Raw genomic sequence first — 24,908 nt, 5'->3', positions numbered from 1 at the left:
TCTTTCTCTAATTGCTTTAGGTGTAAGGTTAGGTTGTTTTTTTGAGATGTTTCTTGTTTCTTGAGGTAGGACTGTATTGCTCTAAACTTTCATCTTAGAACTGCTTTTGCTGCATCCTATGGTTTCTGGGTCATCGTGTTTTCACTGTCATTTGTTTCTAGGTATTTTTTGATTTCCTCTTTGATTTCTTCAGTGATCACTTGGTTATTAAGTAGTGTATTGTTTAGCTTCCATATATTTGTATTTTTCCAGATTTTTTTCCTGTAATTGATATCTAGTCTCATAGCGTTGTGGTCAGAAAAGATACTCGATACGATCTCAGTTTTCTTAAATGTACCAAGGCTTGATTTATGACCCAAGATATGGTCTATCCTGGAGAATGTTCCAGGAGCACTTAAGAAGAAAGTGTATATCTGCTGTTTTTGGATGGAATGTCCTATAAATATCAATTAAGTCCATCTTGTTTAATGTATCATTTAAAGCTTGTGTTTCCTTATTTATTTTCATTTGGGATTATCTGTCCATTGATTAAAGTGGGGTGTTAAAGTCCCCTATTGTGATTGTATTACTGCCAATTTCCCCTTTTATGGCTGTTAGCATTTGCTTTATGTATTGAGGTCCTCCTATGTTGGGTGCATAATTATTTACAATTGTTATATCTTCTTCTTGGATTCATCCCTTTATCATATGTAGTGTCCTTATTTGTCTCTTGTAATTGTCTTTATTTTAAAGTCTATTTTTGATATGAAAATTGCTACTCCAGCTTTCTTTTGGTTTCTCTTTGCATGGAATATCTTTTTCCATCCTCTCACTTTCAGTGTGTATGTGTCCCTAGGTCTGAAGTGGGTCTCTTGTAGACAGCATATATACAGGTCCTGCTTTTGTATCCATTTAGCCATTCTGTGTCTTTTGGTTGGATCATTTAATCTATTTACATTTAAGAGAGTTATTGATATGTATGTTCCTATTACCATTTTCTTGATTGTTTTGGATTTGTTATTGTAGTTCTTTTCCTTCTCTTGTGTTTCCTGCCTAGAGAAGTTCTTTAGCATTTGTTGTAAAGCTGGTTTGGTGGTGCTGATTTCTCTTAGCTGTTGCTTGTCTGTAAAGGTTTTAATTTGTCCGTCGAATCTGAATGAGATCTTTGCTGGGTAGAGTAATCTTGATTGTAGGTTTTTCCCTTTCATCACTTTAAATATGTCACTCCACTCCCTTCTGGCTTGCCGAGTTTCTGTGGAGAGATCAGCTGTTAACCTTATGGGGATTTCCTTGTATATTGTTTGTTGTTTTTCCCTTGCTGCTTTTAATATTTTTTCTTTGCCTTTAATTTTTGATAGTTTGATTAATATGTGTCTTGGCATGTTTCTCCTTGGCTTTATCCTGTATGTGACTCTCTGACCTTCCTTGACTTGATTGACTATTTCCTTTCCCATAGTAAGTAAGTTTTCAACCATAATCCCTTCAAATATTTTTTCAGTCCCTTTCTTTTCCTCTTCTTCTTCTGGGACACCTATAATTCGAATGTTAGTGCGTTTACTGTTGTCCCAGAAGTCTCTGAGACTGTCCTCCATTCTTTTCATTCTTTTTTCTATATTCTGCTCTGAGGTAGTTATTTCCACTATTTTATCTTCCAGGTCACTTACCCATTCTTCTGCCTCAGTTATTCTGCTATTGATTCCTTCTAGAGGATTTTTAATTTCATGTATTGTGTTGTTCTTCATTGTTTGTTTGCTCTTTAGTTCTTCTCTTTCCTTGTTAAACGTTTCTTATACTTCCTGTATTCTGTTTCCAAGATTTTGGATCATCTTTACTATCATTACTCTGAATTCTTTTTCAGGTAGATTGCCTATTTCCTCTTCATTTGTTTGGTCTGGTGGGTTTTTACCTTGCTCCTTCAACTGCTGTGTGTTCCTCTGTCTTGTCATTTTGCTTAACTTACTGTGTTTGGGGTCTCCTTTTCACAGCTGCAGGTTCGTAGTTCCCGTTGTTTTTGGTGTCTTCCCCCAGTGACTAAGTTTGGTTCAGTGGGTTGTGTAGGCTTCCAAGTGGAGGGGACTGGTGCCTGTATTCTGGTGGATGAGGCTGGATTTTTTCTTTCTGGTGTGCAGGACCACATCCGGTCCTGTGTTTGGGTCTGTCTGTGAACTTATTATGATTTTAGGCAGCCTTTTGGCTAATGGGTGGGGTTGTGTTCCTGTCTTGCTAGTATTTGGCATGGGGTGTCCAGCACTAGAGCTTGCTGGTTGTTGAGTGGAGCTAGCTCTTAGCATTGAGATGGAGATCTCTGTGAGAGCTCTCGCCATTTGATATTATGTGGAGGCAGGAGGTCTCTCGTGGACCAGTGTCCTGATCTTGGCTCTCCCTCCTCAGAGGCACAGGCCTGACACCTGGCCGGAACACCAGGACCCTTTCAGCCACCTGGCTCAGAAGGAAAGGGAGAAAGAAAGAAAGAAAGGAAAGAGAGAAAGAAAGAAAAGAAAGGGAGAGAGGAAGGAAGGAAATTAAGGGAGGAAGGAAGGGAGGAGGAAAGAAGGAAAGAAAGACAAGTTATTAAAATAAAGAATAAAAAATTATTAAAAATAAAATAATTAAAAAGTAATTAAAAAAAGAAAAAAAAAGGAAGAAAGAAACAAGAGAGCAACCAAACCAAAAAGAAATCGTCTTGCTAGTATTTGGCATGGGGCGTCCAGCACTAGAGCTTGCTGGTTGTTGAGTGGAGCTAGCTCTTAGCATTGAGATGGAGATCTCTGTGAGAGCTCTCGCCATTTGATATTATGTGGAGGCGGGAGGTCTCTCGTGGACCAGTGTCCTGATCTTGGCTCTCCCTCCTCAGAGGCACAGGCCTGACACCTGGCCGGAACACCAGGACCCTTTCAGCCACCTGGCTCAGAAGGAAAGGGAGAAAGAAAGAAAGAAAGGAAAGAGAGAAAGAAAGAAAAGAAAGGGAGAGAGGAAGGAAGGACATTAAGGGAGGAAGGAAGGGAGGAGGAAAGAAGGAAAGACAAGTTATTAAAATAAAGAATAAAAAATTATTAAAAATAAAATAATTAAAAAGTAATTAAAAAAGAAAAAAAAAGGAAGAAAGAAACAAGAGAGCAACCAAACCAAAAAGAAATCCACCAGTGATAGCAAGCACTAAACACTATCCAAAAAAAAAAAAAGAAAAAAGGATAGACAGAACCCTAGGACAAATGGTGAAAGCAAAGCTGTACAGACAAAATCACACAAAGATGCATACACATATGCACTCACAAAAAGAGAAAAAGGAAAAAAAATATATATATCTATATATTCAAAAAAAAAAGGTAAGAGAGCAACCTAATCAATAAACAAATCTAGCAATGATAATAAACTCTAAATACTAAACTAAGGTAAACATAAAACCAGAAACAAATTTGATGCTGAAAGCAAACTGCAAGTCTACATTTGCTCTCAAAATCCACCGCCTCAATTTTTGGATAATTCATTGTCTATTCAGGTATTCCACAGATGCAGGGAATATCAAGTTGATTGTGGAGATTTAATCCGCTGCTCCTGAGGCTGCTGGGAGAAGTTTCCCTTTCTCTTCTTTGTTCTCACAGCTCCTGGGGTTCAGCTTTGGATTTTGTCCCACCTCTGCCTGTAGGTCGCCTGATGACATCTGTTTCCCTCCCAGACAGGATGAGGTTAAAGGAGCAGCTGATTAGGGGCCTCTGGCTCACTGAGACCAGGGGATGGGAGAGATACCGAATGCAGGGCGAGCCTGCGGTGGCAGAGACCGGTGTGATGTTGCAACAGCCTGAGGCATGCCATGTCTTCTCCCAGGGAAGTTGTCCCTGCATCACAGGAACCTGGCAGTGGCAGGCTGCACAGGCTCCTGGAAGGGGAGGTGTGGATAGTGACCTGTGCTTGCACACAGGCTTCTTGGTGGAGGCAGCAGCAGCCTTAGCATCTCATACCCATCTCTAGTGTCCATGCTGATATCCCCGGCTCACGCCCGTCTCTGGAGCTTGTTTTGGTGGTGCTCTGAATCCCCTCTCCTCCTGCACCCCAAAACAATGGTCTCTTGCCTCTAAGGCAGTTCCAGGCTTTTTTCTGGATTCCCTGCTGGCTAGCTGTGATGAACTAGCCCCTTTCAGGCTCTGTTCACACTGCCAACCCTAGTCCTCTCCCTGGGATCTGACCTCCGAAGCCCGAGCCTTAGCTCCCAGCCCCCACCCGCCCCAGCAGGTGAGTAGACAAGCCTGTCGGGCTGGTGAGTGCTGATTGGCACTGATCCTCTGTGCAGGAATCTCTCTGCTTTGCCCTCTGCACCGCTGTTGCTGCACTCTCCTCCGTGGCTTCAAAGCTTACCCCCGCCACCCCACCCCCATCTCCGCCAGTGGAGGGGCTTCCTAGTGTCTGGAAACTTTTCCTCCTTCATAGCTCCCTCCCAGAGGTGTAGGTCCTGTCCCTATTCTTTTGTCTCTGTTTTTTCTTTTTTCTTTTGCCCTACCCATGTACATGGGGAGTTTCTTGCCTTTTGGGAAGTCTGAGGTCTTCTATCAGCTTTCAGTAGGTGTTCTGTAGGGGTTGTTCCACACGTAGATGTATTTCTGATGTATTTGTGGGGAGGAAGGTGATCTCCATGTCTTACTCCTCCGCCATCTTGAAGTGCCTCTGGTAGGGGTTGTTCCACATGTAGATGTATTTCTGATGTATTTGTGGGGAGGAAGGTGATCTCCATGTCTTACTCCTCCGCCATCTTGAAGTGCCTCTGGTTGAGTTACTTTTATCATAATTCTCAAATGTTTTATTTTCATATTTTCTCTCTTCTTACGTTCATTTCAAAGCTTGCCACTCTATTCCATATATAGTTTTTTTTTCTCTCTCTCTTTATATGTATATATACCTGTGTGTGTGTGTCTCTGTGTGTGTATGTATGTATCCTCTCTCTCTTTTGACAAGGATAAACTCTTCTGTGCACAGTATGTCTCTTCTCTACAGTGTTAGCAATTTTATGTATTTGCCCCATAGTATTTCACAAGTACCTTTATTACATCTATCCTTTTAAATCAGCATAGGGATGTTTGAGAACATAATTTTACTTCCAACCTTCTTTCTTTGGTTTTTACATGAACTGAGAACTTTTTTCATAGTTTTTGTTCTTTTGCAAATCTATTGCCCTTTACATCTGGTAAGAAGTGAGGCTGGAAGTTGTCAGTTCTATGCTGGAGAATGACCAGAGGTGGTTTGAAATGACAGTTGATTCCACTTGTCTCTGATAATAAAAAGGAAAATAAGTCATTCTTACCAAAAGATGATTGTACCTGACAAGCAAAGCTTGTGGTTTATTAATAATTAAAAATATTTCTGTGTTCCTCTACTGATGGAATAGTTAGTTAATCGCTTGTTCAGTCAATACCAATGTACCATTTATTATTCATTAAAGATAAATGTAGTGTAATGGCCTTGAATTGCAATGTGTTACAGTGAGATTGCAAAGGGCATAAAAAAGTTGATTCATTATTTAGGATTTGATTAAACTTCTCTACTGATCTCAGTGATGAGGATAACCCACTAGATCTCCACAGTGACACAGTGTTTTAATTACAAAGGGTATTTTACTAGTTGGGGGCTAGTTTTAACTAGTTTTTAAATTAGAAGCGGGGTATGATGCTCAAGACAGTGCCTAAACTGAAGGCTCTGCTTCAAGGGTTAATTTGAGTTTCTTAGAGGAGATGTGACACCCAGGAGTGATGCATGCATTTTCTAGGACTTTCTTCAGTTCTAGTGTGACACCAGCTTAGGCTCTTGCTTTTAGCACATCCTCTGCTGGGTCATTACAGTTCAGCCAAGTTTCATTCAAGAGCTTTATGTTCAGTTAACATTCCCCCCACCCCAACTCTCAATAGAGTTGGTTGAGTTTTTTAAAGGCCGTATGAATGATTCATTCCCTTTTCTCTCTGATTCTTTTGAATCTTTATACTCAGATTAGGGCAAATATGAGGAAAAAGTAGACTTTTTTTCAATTCTTGTTCTGAGTTTTTTCCTGCCCTCATTGCTACCAGACGTGAAAACTCTCAGCTGAGAAATCACCTCTCCCTTCTTTTTGGGACTTAATCTTTTCATTATAGACTGTGCTACCTGCGTACTTTAATGATCTTTTATCTCGTTTTATTCAAGTGATGGCAGAAAAAGTAGAGAGAGAGAAGAGGAAAAGAATATCTATTCTGAGTAAGTCGGTCTCCAGGATTTCTCCAATGGATTCATGTCCTGTGTGAGGCTCATCTAAGAAGAATGGGTTTTGATTTAGGTCAGGTTGCTATTGTCTTTGAGAACAGATGGGCTTGAGCCTCAGTATACAATAAAGAGGACTTAGTATCTCAGGGCATTTAAAATTCATAGTAACAGCTGCAATCAAGAAACCTATGTTCTGGTGCATAAATAGTCATATCTTTGTTCTTTGCTATAGGAAATCATTTGTGTGTCTTCAGAAAGGAGTTCAATAGTATCCTGCTACATAAAGATGCTATTATGGGAGGGAATTAGCATGCCAATCCCCAAAATGTCACTTGGTAGCAGTGATACATCAAATCCAAGGCTGAATAAGGAATTCCTGACTTTAGAAACATTTATTGAGTGACTACTGCATACCAGACACAATATCAGACTTGAGGTCAATTATGTGATAAAGATAATTATGTAATACATAAATTATTTTTATCCATTTTCAAAACCATTTGTCCTAAATGAACAATTTAAGATAAATATATAGAAAGTCAAAAAGGGATAATATGATGTGATAGATATAAGAAAGCAAGCAAAATAAAAGAATAATCTCATTGAAAATGGGACAGACTGCCTGTGACATTTCTCCAATGTTAGAATATAAACCATTTTAAAATGAGACAGTATTTGAAGATTTTGATATTTGCTGGATTTTTATTTTGTTAAATTTAGGAAGTTGTAGGTAATCTGTGCTGTGTCTCACTCTGTACTACCTAAGCCTTGGATAAAGTATGGGACCCTGCAGCAGATTTGGGGGAAAGTTTCCTTATTCTGGGTTGCAATTAATTATCCTTATTTTTCTGAAACTTCATTTCTCAAAGCCATAACAAGCACATCCTTATAGCTCAGCTCTCATCAGCGTAAGAGGGATATGCATTTTGCAATATACTAAGTTCTTACAGTGATTCCCTGAGAGTGATCAAATGCTTGGGTTTGTTTCACAACCATTTATCTAATATTCCCAGGTGTGACTCAGGATGCATTGGTCACTCAGAAAACCTTCATACACGACATGACATTTCAAGCTGCTGCTTCTGCCTCCTGTATTCATGTATTCACTCCAGTGTGAAAGAGTTAACACAGTTGTTTAGCCTTCTCTTGTGGAGATTACAAACTAGATAACGCAATTGGTGACTCAAATTCCTAAAGCCATTGTTAAACTTTTTGTGTCATTTAGGGTTCCAAATGTTCTCTGGGCATTTTGGCTGACTCACTGTAGATCTAGCTCTACCCATCTCAGAGACAATGGATCTGCTTTCCAGTGATAAACTTCCTTTTCTATTTTATGTTCTTCTTTGACTATGAGTGTCACATTTGCTCCTGAAGTAGGATTTCAAATCACAGCCCTTGTCCCTAGTTTATATTTATCTTTATTCATTAAACAATATGTACTGTGTTCCTCTTAGGTGTTAGATACTGTTCTAGGTGCAGGGATGCATCAGTAAGCACAGAGGAAAAAGGCTCCATTCTTACGGAGCTTACAATATACTGGGAATTGACTAGAAGCAGTGGAGAAAGAAAAATAATAAAGCAATCAAACACAGCAATTAGAATTATTCATAGAGTTATAAATGGTATGAACATAATTTGACTGAATCAAGTAGTACAGAGCGGTAGGGTAGTTGTTTAGACTTAGTAGTCAGGGGAAGCTTTTCTGAGGCTGTGATATTTGAGCCGAAGTCTGAATGACATGAAATAACCATTCAAGCAAAGATCCAGGAGGAGAAGAAACAGCAAGGGCAAGTACCTAGGATAGGGACAAGCTTGAACGTCCCAATTACAAACAACAGGGCAGTGATTGCTAGAAAACCATGAGTGTGAGATGGAGTACCTCAGTTTTTGTTTCCAAATATCAGGCTCTGAGCCAAAGGCTATGTGCACACATCTATTAGAAAGTGAGAAACCAGGGAGCAGAAGTAGGGCACGAGGGGAGTAGAGCGTAGTAAGCGGGCGAGCCAATATGAGGATGTGGAATTGAGCTGACTGCTAAGAGGGACTGTTTGCTTGACCTTAAAGAACCATCCTCTATACACCATGTGAAAAACTGGAACTCAAGGAGAAAAATTATCCATCAACCACCTTTGCCAATCGATCAAGAGAATTTGCACCAGAGGGTATTAATCCCCTGAACTTCTGGGATGTACATGCTTTAGACCAAGAGGAAGTCTTGTTTTTTCACACTTCAAAATCAGTAGAGATGCACTGGGTCAGGAGGTGTGAGGCACACTAGGGGGAAGGATAAAGGAAGTTGCTATTAAGGTACACCTGTGTGAATTCAGTCAGGGTCCGGCAAGAACTGATGTCCCCAATGGTGCTGAGAACAAGAGACCACAAGGATCAGAAATGGTGTCTAAGCCATTTATTGCAGAGTGACATTCACGACGGCTTAAGAAAATTAATCAAGGAGCAGCAAAGTAGAGGTCGTGGTACCAAGTCTTAGAGCTCTCAGATGAGTGTACATTTTATCCTAAGTATGTTGGAAAGACACTGGATGTTACTAATCAGGGTAAAGGCGTGATCTGTTTTATATTTTAAATAGATTCCTTTGACTTTCATGTAGAGGGTTGCTTGTCAAGGGGTGAGAGTGGAAGAGTTCTCCAGAGCCGTAGTCAGCAGAGTGTGACCCTAGGTCAAATCCTGCTCATCTCCTATTTTTGAAAATAAAACGTTATTGCAACACGACCACACTTATTCATACCCATGTGGTCTATGGCTCTTTTCACACAACTACAGCAGAGTTTAGTAATTATAAGAGACACCATTTGTCCTCCAAAGCCTAAAGTATTTGCTATTTGACCATTCACAGAAAAAGTTTGCTGAACACTGCATCAGAGTAATCTTCCTTCGGCAGAGTCTGACAATGCTCCTTTCCTGCTAGTGTCCTTCAGTGGTTATCTGCTCTTTTTAGGTTGTTTTATTATGATATTGATTATTATATAATAAAACTTTACTTGGAAAGCAAATCTACTTTCAAAATACATGTTGTATGCCATGTTGCTTATTTTATCCAAAGCTCAACAGTATGCTAGGCAGTATAACCACTGCTTTATATTTTGAAATATATTAGTCAGCTTTGTTGCAGCTGAAAAAAGAAACACCTCAGTTGCTTTTAAGAACAAACATGTCTTTTCCCTCACATTGCTTGTCAGCAGTTGTGGGTGAGATGCTATAACTCTACCCTAAGCATTTCCACATTTGGGGATCCAAGCTGAAGAAGCAGTCACTATATGGGATGTACCATTTTTCTGGCAGAGGGGAAGAATCAAGACTTGTGGAAACTCAAAGACTTCTTAAAGCTTTTGCTCTGATGATGCATATGTTACATCTGTTCATGTTCCATTGACCAATACACATCATATGATCAAACTCAACATCAGTGAGGTGAGATGTGATTATTCAATGGTGAGATGAACCTGCAAATCACATTGTAACAGTCAAGGATGTTCTATCCCTTTAACAGAAAACTTAGGGGAAGGGAATGATTGATATGCCTATTATCAATGTATTGACTCAGTTCCAAATCTGCATATTATTGACTTACTTTGTGATACTGGAGCTGAACCCTGTAAAAGTTAGTTCAGTGGGCTCAGTGTTAAGCTTGGTCAATAGAGGGCGCTGGAGAGATACTGCAAAGTCACAGCAGGAGCAAAGGTTTTTCCTTCCTGGTTAAAGTGGCCAGATTTAGCAAACAAAATTAAGGATGCTCGGCAAATTTGAATTTCCGATAAATAACGAACGATTTGTTTTTTGTATTATAAAGATGTACCAAATATTGCAGGGAATATACCTATGCTAAAATGTTATTCATTGTTTATCTGAAATTTAAATTTCACTGATGTCCTGTGTTTTCTATAGCAAAAGTATCCTGGTTCCTCTGAGCTGTTTTTCTTTGGTGTAGCAGACAGAGGATCAGTGTGTGGCAGCCACATCAGAGGCCCAGAGGTCAGCTGCAGCCTTCAGCCTCCAGCAAGTCTCTCTATACATCAGCTCCTGACCCTGGGCAGGCTTCTTCACCACCAGCAGGCTGCCTGTTCCTGTGGTCTGGTCGGGGAGCCGCACCCTCTCCATAGCGTTTGAATCTCAGCCTTGAGGGAAGAAACTCTTCTAAGTAGCTTGTTCCTTTCCTGTTCATTCTCCCTCTCCCTTAAATGTAGTAAATGCCTCCTGCATTTGCTACTTGTGTGCCACTTAGAGTCCTTTTTTATCTTTTCTTTTAGTTAACTGCCTTTTCCTAGTTTACAATTGTTTATATTAAAAATTCCCTGTTCAGTTGACTGGAGTGGTTTCTTTGTCCTGGCAAGACCCTGACTACTATGACTAGGGACAATACTCCAATCTACCACACAAGATTATTTAATAGTCAACTAATTTATGAGAAAATATTTTACCGCATTTTATAAATAAAGAATCTGAGCTTTAGGGAGTTTAAGTGATGAGTGAAAATCACAGATCTAAGTGAGTCATAGAGGCTTGACGTTTATACTTGCATACACTTAATTTTCCCTGTCTTTCCAGCCATATTAAATGGAAGGTTCTTTCAACATTTACTCCAAATAATATACATCTTTGAAATTATCAGCTGGTGGGTGGAGTGATGCCTCTACTTCTGTCTATGCCTACTAAATGTCATTGTTTCAACAGTATAATTGTTCCATTTTAACGTGGAAGATTTGGGCGGAAAGAAACTATTAAAGGAAAATTACTGTTATGGGTTGAATGATGTCCACCCCAAATTTCACATATTAACTAACGTCCTATTCCCCAGTGCTTTAAAATGTAGCCTTGTTTGGTGATAGGGCTTTTACAAAGCTGGTCAAATTAAGGTGAGGTCGTTAGGATGGACCCTAATCCAATATTACTGGTATCCTTAATGAAAGGGGAAATTTGAAATACATAGATGTACAAAGACATAGGTAGAAGGCAGTCATGTGAGGAGGCACAGAAAGAAGACAGCCATCTATAAACCTTGGAGAGAGGCCTGGAAAATTCTTCCCTCATAACCCTCAGAAAGAATAGTCTGGCAATACCTCAGTTTTGGATTTCCAGCCTCTAGAACGATAAGATAATAAATTTCCAGTGTTCAGGCCACCCCGTCTGTGACACTTTGTTATGGAAGCCCCAGCAAACTAATATAGTTACTATCAAGTGTTGTCCTTTTTATAGGAAGATACTTTTGAATTTTCTCTTCTGATGTTTTTCTAATAATGGGAAAGACATCAAAGTTGTTTTACTTTTCTGTTCTTTTTATGAAAATGGCAGAGATTATAGTTCATCTGGCTGGGAATATGTATGCAAGAAGAGGTTATAACCCCACAGTAAACTCAGAGTCTCATATAAAGGATTGAAGTTGTACCAATTTGAGTCATATTCCTTTTCTCTACACCTTTGCTATTGTAAACATGGTCCATAAACCAGGGGCATCAGCGTCACCTGAAAGTTGGTGAAAAAGAATCTCAGGCCGCACTCCAGATTTACTGAATCAGAATCCCCATTAACGAAATGCTTAGGTGATTAACATGCACATTAACATTTGAATTCTGAACACCAGGTAACATCATTGTGTACCAGGCAAAAAAGAAAAACAACAACAACAACAACAAAAACAAGCAACTCCTAGTTTACCTTTTCTTTTATTTTTGGAAATTCCTAAAACAACGTTTTGGCTTGCTGGAGCTAGCTTGTTGGAAGCACTAGAAACGTCTAGCAGGTCATAAGTACATCTATTTGATTCACAGCTGGTTTGACATCAATTACCTAAAGCTGAAATGCCTCTCAAAACTCCATAATGTGATAATTGCTCTTAATTGTTTCACTGTGATTTTTTCCTGCCTACTTGTTACTTGGATGTTAATAAATGGGCTCTCAAAACCAGGAAGAGCCTTTTGTTTTACCATCGCCAGATGCAGGAAGACATATGTGACATAAAGTCAGCTTTTTGAGTATCTATATAATACATGGATATTTTTAACCTAACAGTAAGTAAATGAAATCAATTAAATTGATGCAAAAAAAAACAAAAAAAACCCCTCAAAACCCTAAAGAACTCTGGCTACATTAATCTGCTTGTGTCACCCACTTTTGGATCCACCTTTAATACTGTTGGTCATCAGCAGGATTCTCACAAAACAAAAGACTTAACATATTTTTTTGCTGGAAGTGGAATTTTGAATCCACTTCACTGGTGCTTTTATGTTAGATTCTTTTTTCCTAATATCAGAGGAAGCTTACTTTATTTTTGTCATTGAAGTTGTTTGTTTTTGTTTTAATTGGGAAATGGGAGAGTTGTCTCTTCTGGTTGAGAAACACATTCAGAAAAAGAATGAAAACCTCACCATTTTACCTGTTGGGTTTGGAGACACAAATTCACAAAGTGTTGAAAGCAAGATTCTCCCACTCACTACTAGCTGGAGTGTAAATTAAAAAAAAAAAGAAAGAAAAGAAAAGAAAAATGAAGTCAATCTGGCTATATTTACTAAATGTATAATTGCACATATCTTTTGACACTTCAAATAGACTTTTTTGGTAATTTAACTCTTTATTTTGAAATAATTATAGATTCATGTGCAGTTGTAAGAAATAGTACAGAGAGATCCCTTGTATCCTTTTACCCATTTTCTTTCCCCCGGTGGTTAACATCTTGCAGTATTACAACGAGGGTTGACACTGATACAGTCAAGATGCAGAACATTTCGATCACCACAAGGATCCCTCATATTGCCCTTTTATAGCCATATATACTTCCTTCCCACCCCTACCACCTTTAACTCATGAATCTGTTCTCCATTTCTTTAATTATGACTTTTCTAGAATGCTGTATAAATTATACAGTGTTTGGGGATTGGCTTTTTTCATTCAGCATGATTATCTGGAGATTTATCCAGATTGTCACATATATCAATAGTTTGTTCCTTTTTATTGCTGAGTAGTACTCAGTGTAGCATGGTTTAACAATTCATCCATTGAAGGACGTTTGGGGCCTTTATGAATAAAACTACCTTAAACAGTTTTGTACAGCTTTTTGGTGAACATAAGTCTTCATTTCTTTGCCATAAATGCCCAAGAATCCAATTGCTGGGTCCAATGGGTAGTTCCATGCTTTTAAGGAACTGCCAAACTGTTTTCCAGAGTGCATTTAGCATTTTACATTCCTACCAACATTGTATAAGTGACCCATTTTCTCCACACCCTCACCAATATATGGTGTTGTTACTATTTTTTACTTTAGTAATCCTGATAGGTTTATAGTGATATCTCTTTGTGGTTTTAAATTTAATTTCCCTAATGGCTAATGATGCTGAACATCTTTCCATGTGCTTATTTGTCATCTGTATATCCTCTTTGGTGAAAAACCTGTTCATGTCTTTTGCCCATTTCTAAACACAATTAATTAGACTTCTTAAATTTATCCTAGAAATGTTCTCGCATGGGTTCAAAATTACAAGTGAACAGAGTTATTCATTGTGACATTATTACAGACAAAATTTAGAAACATCCTAAATGACCATAAGTAAGAACTAGTTACATAAATTTTTGTACACTCAAATAATGGAATACTATACAGCTATATAAAATGATGAAGTTCATTATGTACAGCCACTGCCTATATCTATTTTTTGAGTGAAAAAAACTAAAGTTTCATGAAGTGTATCATGTATGCCACTGTTTTATGAAAATAGAAAAAAGATTGTGTCATTTTAGCTGCTCATATATACATAAATCATATCTGGAAGGATACATGAGAAACAAAAGCAGTGGGGAAAAGATATGGATGAGGATGAGAATCTTTACCGTACACTCCAATTTGCATTTGGTTTTGAAAACATTCAAAGAGAAATTCAGTTTAAAAATAATAAAAACAACATAGACATAGAAGATTTTGTACCATAGTAATGGCAACAAAACCAATTTTAATATTCTATGATATTGGGTCAACATTAGAAGGTTCTAGCATGATGATCTGGTTGCTAGTATACATTCTGCGAAAATCAATGCCAAAGTTCCTCTAACTTAAGCTTAATATTGAAACTAAGCAAGGTATTTGTTTTAATCTTGTGCATGGAGTAGGTACACATTGCAAAATATTCTAGGATGACTTTACACTTGTTCTGAATTGTAATAAACATAGCCATCTTAATCTATTTTGCTTGTTTGTTTCCTCCAGTGTTCAATGTTTGCATTACCAAGCTGTATTGGGCAAATTCTGGAGGAATAAGTTGCATAAATGATGAGAGATTCCCACTGTTCCAAAGAAACCAAACATGGTTCCGTCTATTTTATGCCTCAGGGCCTCTTGGCCACTCCCTACCCTCCAGTAATTAACTTCCCAACATGGTTCCTTTTCAGTATGGTAAGCTGCAGGTGTTAGGTACCCTTAGTACATGCTTCTGCTGGAGATTAGCCATCACTAGTTTCCTGTAAGTATATTCTCCATAGTGCAGGTTATTAATCCAGACAGAAATATTAGATTCTCACTGGAAAAAAATTGCTTTCTAATTATTTCTGAGTATTTGGAAAACCAAATCAAGACACAGAGCAGAGATAATATAATAATTAGACTTTTGTGAAGGTGCCAGAAACAATCTTGGATTCCTTTACTTATCGAACCATCTAAATTCCTCTCCTCCCTCCTCACGTTTATCAAGACATAAGGTCATACAGACCAACTATTTTCTCACATTCCAACATACCGTGCTGTTTTAAGTTTCTAAGCCTTTGAGCATTTTTCTTCCTCTGACAGAAAAGCCTTTCTCCCCCCATCTGCCTTCTGAACTTCTACTTATCCTTTACAGTAGTTAGAGCCTTCTCAGTGACATCTTCTGGGATTGGCTCCTCTGCATGTCCCATAGAATTAATCCCTCCTTCATCTGTGCTTTTGCTATTTGAACACACCCCTGTTTCTGCAATGATGGCACAGTGTTGACATTATTTGCTCATATACCTGGAGAACAGTTTTCTTAATTCTATATATGTTCTAATAAGAGACATAAAATTTTCAGATCTGTACATTTGATTATTGGAAAAAAGTATAGGCTGTAAATATGAAATCACTTGTTACACATTTCATGATTCACTCATTAAAAAGTACCGTTATATGACATGGGACTGTCCTGTAAACTATGGACTATATCTTCTTGTAACTTAGAGTCTATGAAGTGGGGTTCATATCTAAGAAAGAGCATACTTTCAAGATCTCCTGTATATGCTCCTATCTTCACTTCTCTCCAGGTTGAAGAAACTCTCTTTTGACTGGGGAGACTTCAGAACCTTGATTGGGCTGTGTTTATGAAAGGATGGAGTCACTGGGGTGCAAAGGAGCACACAGTGGTAGATTTCTGTTTCTGCCTCTTTCTCTGTTGGAGCTGGCATGTGGTATGCCTAGATTCTAATTTGGATTTATCTCCTAAGCTCATTTGTTTAGTCTCATCTGGCTCACCAGAGATTTTCATTGACTTGTGGGGCTCAAAAACAACTTGGGAGGTGATATTAATTTGCTCTAATTTCTTGTGTTTTATGTTCTTTGAGAATTTTGCAAGGCTGAAGAGCACAATAGCCTGAGGCCAGAATCTGGAACTTCTGGCATCCTTACCACAATATCCTCCAGTAGTTCCTCTTAACCTTCCTTCTGAAATATGGATAGTCCTTTAGTGCCTTAAACTAGTGTTACAAAAGAGTCCTATTATATTTGTTTCTTCTTTAAAATATGTTCATGCCATCTATTTGGATATATCTTTGGAAACTTCTGAAAAATTTGAGTTGACATGGGCACCTTCAGGCTAGGATTGTTAATGGAGCCTAGCACTGTTCATTCATCTATGGGTGGAAATTCCAGGATTTCCAAGTACCGGAACTCTGAGTTATAGGATTAGCATGGTCAGCATGTGAATTTCTGTAATAGGAGTTAGAAAGGGTGGATTTGGAGACTCCTTAGGGATGCATTATCCATAAAGGAAATTCTCTTAACCTTTCTCAGGGGTTCAAGGCTTGGGAATTGGAAACATGAATGATGTCTTAGATTCTAGCACAAAGCTGAGCACAGATTAATCATTCAATAAAAACCTTATTTGTTGAAGGATTGCGGACTTGAATGCTTTGTCTTTTTAATGCCTGGCACAAGTATAAGAGGGTACCCTAATTTGTAAAGTTTGAAGAATTGTTTTCTCTTCTTTTCTTCAAGGAAATTAAAACAGAACAAAGTATGTTTCCAAGGAACCTATGGAATTTTATTCCAAGACCTTGGAGACAAGTTGTACCACCAAGATTCAGGCTGACTAATCTTCAAAGAAAAATGTGTATATCATCAGTGAGACCCTGAATAGAATATGAAACTTGGTAGGATGTGAAAGGAAGACTTGTTTAAGACTTTGGTCTTGTACTCAGTTCTGGAGGCTTTGACAATAGCATCGTTTTATCAGCCAAATACATGAAAGTGTAAAAAAAGACCCTCAAAGTGACTTTAACGAAACCCAGGCTGATCCGTGTAACTCATTTTAATATCAAACCACAGATGTAAAAGAAAAATCTTAAGCAAACATCTAACAACAAGACAATAATAAACAAGTTGACATGCAAGATCAGATAATAAAAATATTCCTTCAGCAAGAAACGGCCTTGTTATGCAGAACTCAGAAAAATACACTTGCTGCAGGTTTCCTTAAAGACAGGGATGTCATTGTCTCCTTGACATGCATGTGCCTGGATTTATAATATAAAATTGTGATGTTTGCCAGAAACATGTATCTGTGTGCATTCACCTATAAATGTGTATGCAGAGATTATAAGTTGAATTTATCACACATAATTTTTGCTTGATCTGCACAGGATTAATTTGCTCAATGATTATTAAAATAGGAAGAATTTCTAACCAGTTACCAGTATTTTAGAATTGAGAATTATAACGTTGTTTATAAAAAGATAGCATTCCTAGCTACTTTTCGAAAAATATTGAGAAGATCTGGTCCCCCAAAACCTTCATTCCTTTAGGATAATAATCAAAAGTAACTGAGTCGTACCTGTCCCTCTTAGGATGGGCCCAGCTTCCTCTAGTTTGTCCCAGTCCCCTCATTCTCCATTGACTCCATGCCACTAACATTTAGGATCAGATGCCATTTTTCCATGGAACTTTGACATCACTTTTCTTACAATTCAAGTGAGGGAAAATGAAAATAATTCTCAAACTCTTTCTTTGATCAGAAATGAAAAAAAAAAGTTAAGTGGAGAGGGCAATGAATTTTTAATACAAAGCTTATTTCATTGACCCCTCTAAACGAATGTGTTTGCAGACTCCTGGTATAGAAACCCCCCAAAATGTGTCAGTTATAAAGAAAAACAACCAAAATATTACCTACATTTCCTTAGCTGTTTCCATCAAAGCAGTTTTTAAAGTTGAGTGGTATTGGGGGGAAGCCATACATGCTGGAGTCAGTGCTGTTCTGAAAGAAAAAAATAATCATGGACACAAAGATCTGTTTACTCTTTCCGTTGGTCTAGAATAAACTGGAAACTAATCTCAGCATGGATAACTGGGCCTTTGTTTCTTTGGGGGATCAGATAAATATACTCTTTCCTTGAAGGAGTTAGATGAATGGTGATGTTCCCAGATAGTGCTGATCAGTGGACTCCTGCCATGTTTTCTCTTTGGCTCTACCCCAACCCTATTCCAAGTCTGAGCTATTAAGATCTTGACACTATGCATATGACCTCCCTAACCCTTTCACTCTGTCCTTTGGTTGTACAGTGGGTTGAATAGTGGTCTCAAAAAGATATGTCCAATTACTAACTCTTGGTACCTGTGAACTTGCCCTTTTTTGGAAATAAGGTCTGTGAAGAAGTAATTAAGTTAAGGGTCTCTAGATGAGATCATCCTGTAATTAGGGTGAGCTCTAAATCCAATGAGGAGTGTCCTTATAAGAGACAGAAAAGAGAAGACACACACACACACAGAGTGGAAGGCCAGGTGAGGACAGAGGTGTGTCAACAAGCCACAGAATGCCAAGGATTGCCAGCTGCCGCCAGAAACAGAAAACAAGAACAGAATGAATTCTCTCTTTAGAGCCTCCAGAAGGAACCAACGCTAGTGACACTATGAGTTTGGGCTTTCTCCCTCTAGAAGTGCGACAGAGTAAATTTCTGTTGTTTTAATCTCCCCGGTGTGTGGTACTTTATTACAGCAGCCCTAGGAAACTGACATAGAAGTCTTAGGGATTTTATTATAATTGATGTATTTTAAATTAAAAGATTTTCATTTTATAAAGATGCATAATCATATCATTGATAAGCAAATTGTCTTTGCATTTTTAAGGCTACCTGCAAATTTGGAGCAATGTTCACACCACTGTCTTTAGGGAGGCATTTACCAGCAATTAGCACTGAAACTGATTCTTTTAATCTTGGGTGGCAGCAACTGCTCATTGCCTATCCAATAACCATTCTCCATCACTTTACTCAAGGAACCTCGCATGTTCACCATGCAACAAAATTTTCATTAATGAAATGCAGTCATTGGTCTGGACTTCTGGGAAATCTTAAAAATGGGGCATACTCAACGGTCAAACCCTTTAGATTTTTGTCCCTTCCTTTCTTCCTGTCTGGAATCTGCATTTGATGGATGGAATCCCGGCAGGCATCTTGTGATCATAAGCTTACAAGCACAGCCTTAAAGAGGTATAGAAGGATCCTAGTTGTATTGATTTATATCAACTCTAAACTGCCTGTCTCTGGTCCCCTCTTTATATGAGAGAAAAACAAAAAACAAAAACACAACATCTTTCTAAAGCCATGTTTATTATAGGTATCTGTTTCTAGCAGCTAAACTCAAGCTTTGATTGATACTCTCATCTAGCCTCACTTTTATAATCTTTAAGAATTTATATTAAGAGTTAACACTATTAACTTCTTACTGCATGCCACACAATTTAGGTAAGTTTCACATTTAATCTTCACCTAAAAGTTGGGACTATTATAACCAATTCACAGAGGAAGAAACTGAGGCTTTAAAAATGTAATGACTGGTTATAGGCAGGATCTTAGGAAAATTATTTTATCTCTTCATGACCCAGTTTCCTTTGTCTTTGAAAGGAGGATGACAATACTAAGCTACCTTATAGGATTGCAGGATTAAATGGGCTTATTTTTTTTTTTTTTTTTGTGGTATGCGGGCCTCCCTCTGTCGCGGCGTCTCCCGTTGCGGGGCACAGGCGCCTGACGCGCAGGCTCAGCAGCCATGGCTCACCAGCCGCTCCGCGGCATGTGGGATCCTCCCAGACCGGGGCGCGAACCCGGTTCCCCTGCATCGGCAGGCGGACGCGCAACCACTGCGCCACCAGGGAAGCCCTAAATGGGCTTATATATGTAAAGTGCTTAGACCACTGTGATTTAATGAGGGCTATATAAGTGTTATACATTATTAAGTGTTCAAATATGTCTAACTAGAAAACATTTTAACCCCCATACTACACAATCTGTTATCTCTTCAGAAAATAAGCTTGATTCATAATAGATTTTTGCCTTCATTTTTCAAGGGAATGATTTGGAAACTACTATTGCAATGAACCAAATAAAACATTATGTACTTTTATATCTTTTATCTCATTATGCTTCTCAGAACAACAAAGTGGGCATTATAATCTCCACATGATGTAAAACAAGGCCTATATGATTAAGTGATTTTTCTAAGTGCTAATCACAAGGGGTAAAACTGGCTCTCAAACCAAGGTCTGCTAATTTTGAGTTCAGTGATCTTTCCCAGAGCACCATAGCTGCCTCAGCTTCTGTACATTAAACTTGAGTATGCATGAATTGTGAGTATATGTAGACACATAAAAACTCACACTGCAAACTGATTTAAAAATATTATATTTCAGAAGTAACTCTATTGTACCAATTTTTAAGGCAACCAGTATCTAAATTACCTCAATTAAAACTTCTAAAACCATAAAATTGTTTCAGGTTTTGAATTCATATTGGTAATGTCCTCATGACTGTTTATGGTCATAATTCCAAATTCTTTTACAATGCTTGAATGTCTTATATCACCCTATCACTTAAAATTTCTATTTATCTTATTTTAAGTTTAGTGTATGCATAAGAAATCTCTCATGTTACCTACTGAACATATGCACACACTTTTTCTTCTACGTTTGTTTTCTAGCCAAGCTACATAGCTTGTATGAGAAATACCAATTTTAGTTTAGAAAACCAGGATGTTATGATTTACCAAGAATGGACCCAGGGATTGGCTGTGGCCTGATCAACATGTATTGTTGCTGGTGTCTCAGATAAGGAACCATGCAGAGAAGAATGCCTTCTTACTTTTAACCCCTCCTTTCCGCAAAGGACTACCTGGGGTTTTTTTCTATGGGAGAGGCCAAGGACCAACCTAAATCTCAAGGTCAGCATAACCTTTCTAGTCCTCTGAAATTTCACTGGCAGCTAGCTTCCCATTTGTAATTGGAGTGAGATCTAGCTGCCATTGCTTTGTAGGCAGGATCCATGGAGAATTGCTGTTCCAATTGGAAAGAAGTTTCCTCTCATTAAAAGCAAAAGAAACCAACTGGAAATAGCACGGCTGTTAGGAAATACCACATGGCATTGGCTCTGCTTATCCCAAGGGCTATTCTCCAGTTCCAAGGGGGACCAAGGATGGAGCAGGAAGAACATTCTCTTTCCTTTGACTATTAATATCCAACTCATAGGGGGCCCTAAAGGTGCTGTTCTCAGAATAGAGGTCTTTTGATGATGAGAAAAGAATACCCTGGTATGAAAAATATATGAATAAAATAACATGGGAAATAAATCAGTAGTCACCTTTCCTTTAAAATAACTCTTCAGTCTTTCTAAATTTTCCTATTTGAATATTATTACTCTGATTCATATGTACAACTACGAATTGAGAACCTTTTATGTTCCTGTTACTTTATAAGCATTACTAAATTTAATCATAGCCATAGCAGGTGAGGAATATGTTAAAATATTTAAGATCCTTGGTTTTAGAAACAAACTTCTGAGGTCCAAATACCTGTGAGATCTTGGCAACTACTTATTTATCCACCATGATCTTCATTTTGCTCATTAGAAGAGTTGGCATGATGATGGTAGTATTTACCTTATAAGGTTATGATGAGTTTTAAATGAACTAATCCATGGAAAATATATAGACTAGTCCCTGGAATAGATTAATCTTTGTTAGTTGTAATCATTATCTTCATTTAACAGGTGAAGAAATTGTACAGATGACTATCAGAGAAGCTCAACCCTTTTCCCAAGATCAGACATCAAGTTCTACTAGGCGGGGGTTGAAACACAGTCAATCTTACTCAGCTATTTTAAATTCTATTTTAAATTTTTATAAGATTGTTGTGAGGTTTAAGTGATGCAGTGTGTACTCTCAGTGCTCAATAGAGTGTAATTTCAATACTTGCCTAGCTGAATCCAGATAGACCCTCTCTTCTAGCAATAAATAATTTTTCATTTCAAAACTTTACGTATTTTCACATTTGTCTTCATTGCATTGGTAACAGGATGGTAAATAACAACTTTTCCTGTGGTTTTAACAGATGCACCAAAGGTCAATAAAACAATAGGTACCAAGTTTCCCCACAGTCCACAGTGATGTGCTAGAACTTCTATTGAGAACTTGGAAAGAAGCTGGGCCAGAACTAGATCTACCAGCATTAAGCATTTGTACCTTTCCAGTGTATATGCCAAAGTAAAAGGACAATTTATTTATTAGCTGGCTACCAAAAGGGTTTTGTGACCACTCAAATATTTCATCCACTAGAACAATAACAATTAGTCCACAGAATGAATTTGTAGAAACAGTGAGAGAATGAAGCTGTTTTCTATCAAAGTTCTTCTGAGATCAGCCTGTATGACAAACCAGTAACTTACTTATAGTTGTTTGACCTTTATTCATTGTCTCTGGTAAATTATAAGCTTTCTGGGGACAAGAACATGCTTTCTTTCCTTACTGATCCTCAAGCTTTATGCTAGAGTCTGTGCTTCTTCAATATTGCTGACAAACTGGAGATGTAATTAATTATTCAGAATTGTCTACACAATGATGAGCTGATTAAATTGATGACCATCTTGGTCATCAATGGAAAAAAATAAGACCTTTATGTGGATTATAAACTACAGTGTACATATCATGATTTCTGCTTCAGCAGCTCTTTGGACCAACATTCATAAGCAACTCCCACCAATATTGCAAGTATGTGCACAAAACTAACTGAGGGCAGAGTCTTGCCTTCAGTATGATTAACTCAATATTATGCATTCCATGTATGTCATCCTTAGATATTCATTCTACCACTTAATTATATAAACTTGGAGAAAAATTAAGTTGATGATTATATCCTAATTGCCTTTCAAATGGGTAGAAGTGAAATGGCATTGGTAACTTTAGTATTGCATACTGGATCAAACTGTGAACTCTACAGAGAAAGCACATCAATAGCAGCTTGTGACTCAACAATAATGCAACAGACATGGTGAGAAAATTAATATAATAGTTGTGCATAAAAATTAGTTGATGTTTAAAAAGTAGGAAATTTCCATAAAAATTGAGAAATTCAGCTTCTGTTGAAACATGGTTAGACATAGAAACACTGGACCGGCATCTTTCAAAACTACCATTTTCTTTAGCCTAGTAACAGCTGAGTCTTTTAGCTTGGACCAGTTTTCTGTAGTCATAACCCTTCACACAATTTACGCAAAAGCACTTGCACATAGCCTGTTTCAACCATGTCCCTTTCATGACCACCAACTTTACATCCTTTTGCCTACAGCATTGATATTTATGACAGGAGATAATGTATGGAAACATCTCATTTGTTTTTTGCTGATCTCACAGAGTATAAATTAGAGTAGGATGGAGTTTAAGCATTAAGTGTACTACTTCTCATAAATATGTTCACTAAAAACATCACTAATACCTTATGGCACTTATTTTTGGTGGATCCAAATGTGTTTTCAGAATCCTTAATCTTAGTGATGCAGCAAGTTTAACTAAATGCTCAGAGTTGGCATATGCCATGTATGAGTTATCTATTGGTATGTAACCTTATTACCATAAACATTGTGACTTGAAACAAGACACATTTATTATCTCACAGTTTTCTGTAAGGCAGAAGCCTGAATACAACTTAGCTGGGTCTTCTGCTTTAGATTCTCACAAAACTTCAATCAAGATGTTGCCTGGGAGTTAGTTCTCATCAGAGGCTTGAACCAAGAAGGATATTGGTTTTTTTACATCTTTATTGGAGTATAATTGCTTTACAATGGTGTGTTAGTTTCTGCTGCATAACAAAGTGAATCAGCTATATGTATATATATATCCCCATATCTCCTCCCTCTTGAGTCTCCCTCCCACCCTCCTTATCCCACCCCTCTAGGTGGTCACAAAGCACCGAGCTGATCTCCCTGTGCTATGCGGCTGCTTCCCGAAGGATTTGTTTTGAAGCTCAAGTGGTTGTTGGCAGCAGTCCATTTCTTGTGGATTTTTGAACTGAGGTCCTCAATTTCTTGCTAAGATTTTTTTTCTGAGGCTGCTGTCAGTTCTCTGCCATATGGACATTACCAACATGGCAGCTTATTTCCTTAAAGCTAGCAAGGGAGAGAGACTATCCTCCCAACATAAGTGTTACAATCTTATGTAATATAATTATCTACACATTATCATGTATATTCTGTCACTTTTGCTATATTCTGTTGGTTAGAGGCAAATCACAGGGCCCACCATGCTTAAGGGAAAGGGATTATACACAGGAGTGAATACCAGGAGAGAGGTATGGTGTATTGAAAGGTGCAGGAAATGTGATGTGCTCCCTCACAGAATGTTCTGAAACCTTTGTTTCTGAGTTTATAATTAAACGTGCCACTTATCTTAATGGGCACATGCCACTCTTCTCTCTGTGCCCAGCGACTGCAAAGAGCACACTGCAGAATCCTGTCTTATACCTGGATACAATTAGTTTCTGTGACAATGTAGAGTTTTCTTTAAATTGTGTGTTTATCTTTCTGATGCAGAAAGTAGGTGGCCAGTGGCTCCATTTCACACAAAAAAAATGCTTCCGATCCAGGATGTCACTTGGAGAGGGGTCAGTGATCACACTGCATGAAACTAAAGAAGGCCAGGTTAATCTTAGGGACTCCCTTGAACTTCTCTTTAGAACAGCCCCAAACCTAGGAACCTACCTTCTTCCAGAATTCAGTTAATGCGTGATAGAGAATAAATTGTGTTGCTCCCAAAATATACTTAGCTCCGAACTCTTGGTATCTGTGAAAGTGATCTTAATTGGAAATAGGGTCTTTGCAGGTGTAATCAAGTTAAAATGAGGTCAGGCAAAATTGTGTGAGCCCTAAATCCAATGGCTGATGTCCTTGTAAGGACAGAGATGTTTGAAGACACAGAGGACACAGAGGGAAGTAAGCCATGTTATGAATGAGGCAGAGACTGGGATGACAGAGCTACAAGCCAAGGAGTACCAAGGATTGCTGGCCGCCATCAAATTCTACGAAGAGACAAGGAAGGATTCTTCCCTAGGGCCTTCAAAGGGAACATGGTCCTGCCAACACCTTGATTTTGGACTTATGACCTCCACACAATACATGTCCCTTGATTTTAGCCAACTAGTTGGTAGTAATTTGTTGTAACCCTAGGA

The sequence above is a fragment of the Physeter macrocephalus genome, chromosome 16, assembly GCF_002837175.3.
Source record: "Physeter macrocephalus isolate SW-GA chromosome 16, ASM283717v5, whole genome shotgun sequence".
In the NCBI taxonomy this organism is placed as follows: domain Eukaryota; kingdom Metazoa; phylum Chordata; class Mammalia; order Artiodactyla; family Physeteridae; genus Physeter; species Physeter macrocephalus.
Note: the sequence above shows the minus strand (reverse complement) of the source record.